This window comes from Ranitomeya variabilis, chromosome 2, assembly GCF_051348905.1.
Source record: "Ranitomeya variabilis isolate aRanVar5 chromosome 2, aRanVar5.hap1, whole genome shotgun sequence".
Taxonomy (NCBI): domain Eukaryota; kingdom Metazoa; phylum Chordata; class Amphibia; order Anura; family Dendrobatidae; genus Ranitomeya; species Ranitomeya variabilis.
The window spans coordinates 801,581,886-801,590,576 of NC_135233.1; the positions used below are offsets into that span (position 1 = coordinate 801,581,886).

The 8,691-nt window shown below is 41.7% G+C and overlaps 1 long non-coding RNA gene across 1 annotated transcript; it reads left to right on the forward strand.

Annotated features, from left to right (window-relative positions):
• The first annotated feature begins 3,653 nt into the window (after positions 1-3,653).
• Positions 3,654-7,490, forward strand: LOC143809937 (uncharacterized). Its single transcript, XR_013222546.1, has 2 exons — positions 3,654-3,776; positions 6,909-7,490. It is a non-coding gene; the product is annotated as an uncharacterized LOC143809937 (long non-coding RNA).
• The last annotated feature ends 1,201 nt before the right edge of the window (positions 7,491-8,691 follow it).

Consider the following 8,691-nt stretch of genomic DNA (forward strand, 5'->3'; position numbering starts at 1 on the left):
AAGTATTTTCTGACCAGCGGGGGGGCGCACAGGGGGTGGGGGGGCGGCGGACACATAGATCTTTATTTTAAACACTATTCTTCATATTTTCTCTACAGCAAACGTTGCTGCAGGGAAGATATGAATCGCAGCTTCAGCACCATGCAGAGTGGGTACCACACGCTCCGTGTGGTACCCACTCGCCATACGGGCGGCACACGTGTGCCGCACGTATGGCCTCCGTGAGTTCCCAGGCACACGGACACGGATAACTCCGGTACCGATTTATTCCGGTACCGGAATTATCTGGACGTGTGGGACAGCCCTTAGATGGATTGGTCTGCAGGTGTCACGTTTCATTTGCAAGTGAACCCATATTTGAAACTAGACTCCCCAAGGAACTTATCTAGATGTGTTATGAGAACTTTGAACGCCCAAGTGTTTCACTACAGTTTATAACGCAGAGCCGTGAAAATAAAAAATCTTTTTTTTTTCCACAAAAATTATTTTTTAGCCCCCTGTTTTGTATTTTCCCAAGGGTAACAGGAAAAATTGGACCCCAAAATTTGTTGTCCAATTCATCCTGAGTACGCTGATACTCTATATGCTGGGGTAAACCCCTGAGCTCGGAAAGGAAGGAGCACTGTTTTAGTTTTTCAATGCAGAATTGGCTGGAATTGAGATCGGACGCCATGTCACGTTTGGAGAGCCCCTGATGTGCCTAAACAGTGGAAACCCCCCAATTCTAACTGATACCTTAACCCAAACACACCCCTAACCCTAATCCCAACCATAATCCTAACCACACCCCTAACCCTAATCCCAACCCTAATCCCAACCGTAAATGTAATCCAAACCCTAACTTCAACCCCAACCCTAACTTTAGCCCCAACCCTAACGGGAAAATGGATATAATTTTTTTAAAATTTTATTATTTTTCCCTAACTAAGGCGGTGAAGAAGGGAGGTTTGATTTAGTTTTATAACATTTTTTTGGCGGATTTTTATGATTGGCAGCCATCACACACTAAAAGACGCTTTTTATTGCAAAAAGTAGTTTTTGCATCACCACATTTTGAGGGCTATAATTTATCCATATTTTGGCCCACAGAGTCATGTGAGGTCCTATTTTTTGCGGGACGAGTTGACGTTTTTATTGGTATCATTTTCGGGCACATGACATTTTTTCATCGCTTTTTATTCCGATATTTGGGAGGCAGAATGAACAAAAACCAGCAATTCCTGAATTTCTTTTAGAGGGGGCGTTTATACCGTCTACGTGTGGTAAAACTGATAAAGCAGCTTTATTCTTCAGGTCAGTATGATTACAGCGATACCTCTTTTATATCTTTTTTATGTTTTGGCGCTTTTACACAATAAAAACTATTTTATATAAAAAATAATTGTTTTTGCATCGCTTTATTCTGAGAGCTGTAACTTTTTTATTTTTCTGCTGATGATGCTGTATGGCAGCTTTATTTTTGCAGGACAAGATGACGTTTTCAGTGGTACCATGTTTATAAATATAAATAAATAAATTTATTTATATCTGTCTTTTTGATCGCGTGTTATTCCACTTTTTGTTTGCCGGTATGATAATAAAGCATTGTTTTTTTGCTTCTTTTTTTGCAGTGTTCACTGAAGAAGTTAACTAGTGGGATTGTTTTATAGAGCGGGTCATTACGGACGCGGCGATACCAAATATGTGTACTTTTTTTTTATTTACATAAATAAATGTATTTATTGGGAAATATATATATATATATATATATATATATATATATATATATATATGAACAACCAGTATACTGTGCTATATTAAAAGATAATACTGTGCTATATTAAAAGATAATCTTTATTAAGCAAAAAACTACAAACACCTGTAGCCACAATAACAATTCATATTTGTCTCAAATACCAACAGGTATGGTGATATATGTCACTACTTGATAAGTATAGGAAAATACATCAACGCTATTTTGATCTACCATTCATGTAGAAAAAGTGCTTAGTGCTATTCACAGTAAAAGCCCCAGGTGGCGCCCTAATATCATAGACACCTATATCACTGTGGGATCAAATGACCGCATATTTGAATAAGACACTTACATGGCAGGGTGATCTTATCAGCGTGGTTTTCCAAAGCGCCCCAACGCGCGTTTCGTCCCTTCGTCAGGAGGCGAACCTGACGAAACGCGCGTTGGGGCGCTTTGGAAAACCACGCTGATAAGATCACCCTGCCATGTAAGTGTCTTATTCAAATATGCGGTCATTTGATCCCACAGTGATATAGGTGTCTATGATATTAGGGCGCCACCTGGGGCTTTTACTGTGAATAGCACTAAGCACTTTTTCTACATGAATGGTAGATCAAAATAGCGTTGATGTATTTTCCTATACTTATCAAGTAGTGACATATATCACCATACCTGTTGGTATTTGAGACAAATATGAATTGTTATTGTGGCTACAGGTGTTTGTAGTTTTTTGCTTAATAAAGATTATCTTTTAATATAGCACAGTATACTGGTTGTTCTTTTGTGTGACTCATATCGTGGTCAGTTATATGTGCCGTTATTAAATAAGGGGATTTTGTGATGTGCTCATATATATATATATATATATATATATATATATATATATATATATATATTACTTTCTAATATTGTCCCAGAGTGGGACATCACTATATTAGATCAGATCGCTGATCTGACACTTTGCATAGCACTGTGTCAGATCAGCGATTTGATAGGCAGTGCAGGAAGCTTTCCGACGCCTGCTCTGAGCAGGCGCCGGAAAGCCACCTCACTTCAGGACCCGGAAGAGCCCCATGGCTATTTTGGATCCGAGAACTCCTTCCAGAACACCGGAACAACGCGATAGCATCGCGTTGTTCCGGTGGGAGAGCACAGGGAGCCCCCGTCCCTGCGCAAAGCCCCTCTATGTCGCTGTCACTACTGACAGCAGCATCAGAGGGGTGAAATGCCCACGATCGGCGCTAGCTGACACCCGCACGCGATCGCCACGGCGCTCAGCGTGAGGCTGCGCGATCATGCTGCCGTACTAGTACTGCGGTTTGCGGGAAGTATGGCGCATGTCGGGAAGGGGTTAATCTGGTATTGCCGTTATCATACTGACCTAAAGAATAAAACGATCACTTATACCTCACAGTGAATGTCAATAAAAAAATAAATAAACTAATGCTTGAATGCTTTTTTATTTGTTAATTCTGCTTCATAAAAATCATAAAAAGGTGCTGTTCATATTTATCCTGTGCTGTATGCGGAGAATGCTGTAAGTTGTAGTTTCACAAAAACTATAATAGTTTTTAAAATTAGGTCTTTGTTCCTACGGTATTGGTGCAATACTGTAAAAGGGAGGGAAGTGTTGTCATAGGGCCTAGAATTTAATTACACTTGAAGTAAATTATTATAAAGTCTTGTATTATTTTCAGACACAGTAAACGCATTTGACGTTCGGAAACTTCCTTTATCGCCCTGCTCCTCACAGCCTTGATGCTAACCAATGTGCTCTGCCATATTATGAATGCATGTGGAGATATCACTCAAATGTGACCTCATCAAATATCAGAGGCCATTGTTACCTCACAGCATGATGTCACAATGACTTGGTGTCTACATAAACGGGTGCTCAGAGGGCAAATGCTCATTTCAGGAGATGAAGACAAGAAGAGCGGAGGAACCAGGATCGAGGATACAGATTCTCTTTTCAGGAGATAAAGATGAGGAGAGTGGAAGTTCCTGGATCGAGGACACAGGAAAATGAGAAACCTTACAGGTATTTAAGTTAGTGAATTTAGCACCAACATGGACCCTCCAAGTCTACAGGTTTTGGCTTCAAAGTACTAGATTTCTTCAGGCCCTGCTGGTAGAATCTCTAGACTTGGGTTATGAATGTTCTTTGTGAGGTCACACAACAGAATGCTGGACACCGAGAGTTCTCTGCAGCAAACATAGGGACCTCTCTGGGGCTATCTCAGAGGTCAGCACAAAGATGGCACCACGGATGGAGACGCTGGAGTAGCTACTTCAGTCAGTGACACTTCAAGTAGTATTTGTGGCTGGCACAGATTGTTGGTGGTGGTTCTGTATCTTTAATTTAAGATTTTTTGGGGAAAAAAATTACCATTATTCTCCCACATGGGAGAGAGGTTTGTGTACAGGTCCTTCTCAAAAAATTAGCATATAGTGTTAAATTTCATTATTTACCATAATGTAATGATTACAATTAAACTTTCATATACTATAGATTCATTATCCACCAACTGAAATTTGTCAGGTCTTTTATTGTTTTAATACTGATGATTTTGGCATACAACTCCTGATAACCCAAAAAACCTGTCTCAATAAATTAGCATATCAAGAAAAGGTTCTCTAAATGACCTATTACCCTAATCTTCTGAGTCAACTAATTAACTCTAAACACATGCAAAAGATACCTGAGGCTTTTAAAAACTCCCTGCCTGGTTCATTACTCAAAACCCCCATCATGGGTAAGACTAGCGACCTGACAGATGTCAAGAAGGCCATCATTGACACCCTCAAGCAAGAGGGTAAGACCCAGAAAGAAATTTCTCAACAAATAGGCTGTTCCCAGAGTGCTGTATCAAGGCACCTCAATGGTAAGTCTGTTGGAAGGAAACAATGTGGCAGAAAACACTGTACAACGAGAAGAGGTGACCGGAACCTGAGGAAGCAGTGGACTGAGTCTGGTGTGGAAACATCCAGAGCCACCGTGCACAGGCGTGTGCAGGAAATGGGCTACAGGTGCCGCATTCCCCAGGTAAAGCCACTTTTGAACCATAAACAGCGACAGAAGCGCCTGACCTGGGCTACAGAGAAGCAGCACTGGACTGTTGCTAAGTGGTCCCAAGTACTTTTTTCTGATGAAAGCAAATTTTGCATGTCATTCGGAAATCAAGGTGCCAGAGTCTGGAGGAAGACTGGGGAGACGGAAATGCCAAAATGCCTGAAGTCCAGTGTCAAGTACCCACAGTCAGTGATGGTGTGGGGTGCCATGTCAGCTGCTGGTGTTGGTCCACTGTGTTTCATCAAGGGCAGGGTCAATGCAGCTAGCTATCAGGAGATTTTGGAGCACTTCATGCTTCCTGGCACCTGCTCAGAGTGCCAAAACCACTGGTAAATGGTTTACTGACCATGGTATTACTGTGCTCAATTGGCCTGCCAACTCTCCTGACCTGAACCCCATAGAGAATCTGTGGGATATTGTGAAGAGAAAGTTGAGAGACGCAAGACCCAACACTCTGGATGAGCTTAAGGCCGCTATTGAAGCATCCTGGGCCTCCATAACATCTCAGCAGTGTCACAGGCTGATTGCCTCCATGCCACGCCGCATTGAAGCAGTCATTTCTGCCAAAGGATTCCCGACCAAGTATTGAGTGCATAACTGAACATTATTATTTGATGGTTTTTTTGTTTGGTATTAAAAAACACTTTTATTTGATTGGTCGGGTGAAATATGCTAATTTATTGAGACAGGTTTTTTGGGTTATCAGGAGTTGTATGCCAAAATCATCAGTATTAAAACAATAAAAGACCTGACAAATTTCAGTTGGTGGATAATGAATCTATAGTATATGAAAGTTTAATTGTAATCATTACATTATGGTAAATAATGAAATTTAACACTATATGCTAATTTTTTGAGAAGGACCTGTATATGCATTGGGGGACTTATATTTATTTATGGACTTTCTATTTATTTATTTTACTATTTTATTTTACTATTTATTTTACTGGTATATTTTTCTTTCCATCAAATTTATTTCACCCTTTAGGTTATATGCACACGTTCCTCTTTTTTCGCGTTTTTTTTTGTGTTTTTTCGCGATAAAAACGCTATAAAAACTCATGAAAAACGCATACATTATGCATCCTATCATTTAGAATGCATTATGCATGTTTTGTGCACATGGTGCGTTTTTTTTCCGTGAAAAAAACGCATCGCGGTAAAAAAAAGCAGCATATTCGTTAATTTTGCAGATTTTCCGCGTTTTTCCCGCAATTCTATGCATTTGGAAAAAACGCACAAAAAACGCATCAAAAACGCATCACAACGCATGAAAAAACGCGAAAAAACGCATGCAGATTTCTGGTAGATATGTCCAGTTTTTGTCAGGAAAATTTCTGCAAGAAATCCTGACGTGTGCACATACCCTGAGGGTACGTGTCCACCTTCAGGATGGCCAGCGGTTTGGACGGAGCGGCAAACCCGCTCCGCCCTAAGCTCCGCCCCCTTCTGTGACGCGATGATGCTGGATGTGTTCATTGCACACATCCGGCATCATTGCACCCCACACATAGGGCCCTGTGTTTTACCTTGCGGCCGCGCAGTGTCGCCGCAAGGTAAACGGACATGCTGCGATCTTAAAAGACGCGCCGCATGTCTGGAATCGCAGGGCCGCTGGGTGCGTGTTACCACGCATAGTGGAGACGGGATTTTATAAAATCCCCTCCACTATGCTGTAACATCTGGACGCTGCGGGTTGAACGCTGCGGCTCTGCGCAGCGTCAAACACGCAGCGTTTCCTGAACGTGGAAACATACCCTAAGGCTGCCGTCACACTAGCAGGATTTGGTCAGTATTTTACCTCAGTATTTGTAAGCCAAAACCAGGAGTGGAACAATTAGAGGAAAAGTATAATAGAAACATATGCACAACTTCTGCATTTATCACCCACTCCTGGTTTTGGCTTACAAATACTGATGTAAAATACTGACCAAATACTGCTAGTGTGACAGCAGCCTTATAAGTACCTACGTCAAAACTTAAAAATGCATAGAAAAGGTGGTCTGGTTTAACAGGTATAAAGTACAATATATTTGTGACTGCTTTTCTATATAGGTCTTTGCCTGATATTTCTCCTCATATTATTTTTTTTCTTACCAGGGATGGTATCTGGATCCTGGAAGGAAGAACGAAGAATCTTACAAGAATCATGCGATTGTTTAGTGTTACTGATTATACGTATCTAATTCTAGAATCAGTACATCATAACATCATAGTGTATAAGTGTCTGCTGACTGATCCAATTGCATAAGGGACCTGATGTGATACAACTGTCTTATCTTAGGGAGTAGCGTTTGTAGAATGTAGTGTTTGTAGGGGGCAGTGGTTCTAGTGGGGTAGTGTTCTGTATATTTACAGGTGAGATGAACGTAGTCAAGCTATGATCTCCAGAATCCGAGCTGATGAGGAGAGGTGAGGCGTGTTACCAGGACAAAGAAGATCTGATGTCCGGAATCGAGTCACCATATTGAATATCGTTGCTCTACATATATATTAGTTAGCTAGTTGTAGCATGGCCTTGGTCCAGGGTTCTCAAACTGATCGCCTTTTCTCGGGGTCAAGAAGGAATTTTTTCCCTGTAACACACATTGGCTGAACGTGTCCAGGTTTTTTGCCTTCTTCTGGATCATTGGCTTTAGGTAGAGGTAGAGACTGTATTTAATAAAATATGTTTAAAATCAATGATCTGCTTCCTTATGTCTTCATTTTATAAAGCAATCCAGTAGCTGTATATGTTACTTCTCATTGTTATGTTCCATGGCTGCCACAAAATGGACACACATAGTGCTCCATACAAAATAATGAACCCCATATATTGCTCAATACAATATTATGGGCACACAGTGCTCCATACAGAATAATAAGTCCCATATATTGCTTTATACTGTCTGGTTTCTGAGCTATTGTAGAATTTACAATAGATCTCACACATGTAATGTAAGACGTAAGTGAAATATTTTGCATTGCATTTGTCATGGAGTTACCACAACAGAGATAAGCCATTGGATTGCAGACCCCATTTTAGAACTTAACTCTAATCTGCTAAAATAAAGACTATGTTAACTATATATCATTAAAATGCTCTTTATTAAAATAAACACCTTAAACAACTCAATCAGTTTAGTTGAAGACTTGAATAAACAAAATACTTACAAAAAACACCCCAAAACATGGGTTAATTTGTCCTTCCAATAAAACCAGACGACATAAAAAGATGAACTGAAAGTACGCAAAGGCGCGGGCGGGTGGGTGTATCTCTGCCAGATGCTAAATGCTGAGGTGATCTAAACCCCTGAATGTATTGTGATGCAGTGACCCCTGTAACAGGTAGGGGGCGCTGCATGGTCTCCCCGGTATGTGCACGGAGTTGTATTGAGGCCGTGAGAATAGACCTGCAGTGATGTCAGGATCACGTGACCAGCCATGTGATCCATTACTGTGGGTGTGGTTACAGGTACATAACGTGACCAGGGTGTGGGTCACATGGTCCCTGGGTTCCTGTGTGGTTCCAGTGAGTGGACCTGAGTGGTGAGGTTACAGAGGGTTCCTGAGCGCTGTGTGTGGGCTGTGTATGCCCCTGTGCTGGAAGACCTGGTAGGAGGCTTCCTGGAGAGCGCATGCTGGCGTGAGAGGTCCTGGGAGGTGTACCAGGACCCCTGAGCAACACACAGTGGAACTTGGGGAAGCTACAGTCCTTCGGTGGCTCTGGACTGACTGATGTGTGCCGGCCAGGCAAGTTGGTGAACCCCGTAAGGCAGTTTCCCCAGGAGAGAGGACTGACAAGGAGTCAGCAGACGGAGCAGGAGCTCCCATAAGGTACCTCCGCAAGCTGTTGGTGCTTGTAACCTGGACTGTGTGGTAACCCACGGCAACTGGTCAGTGA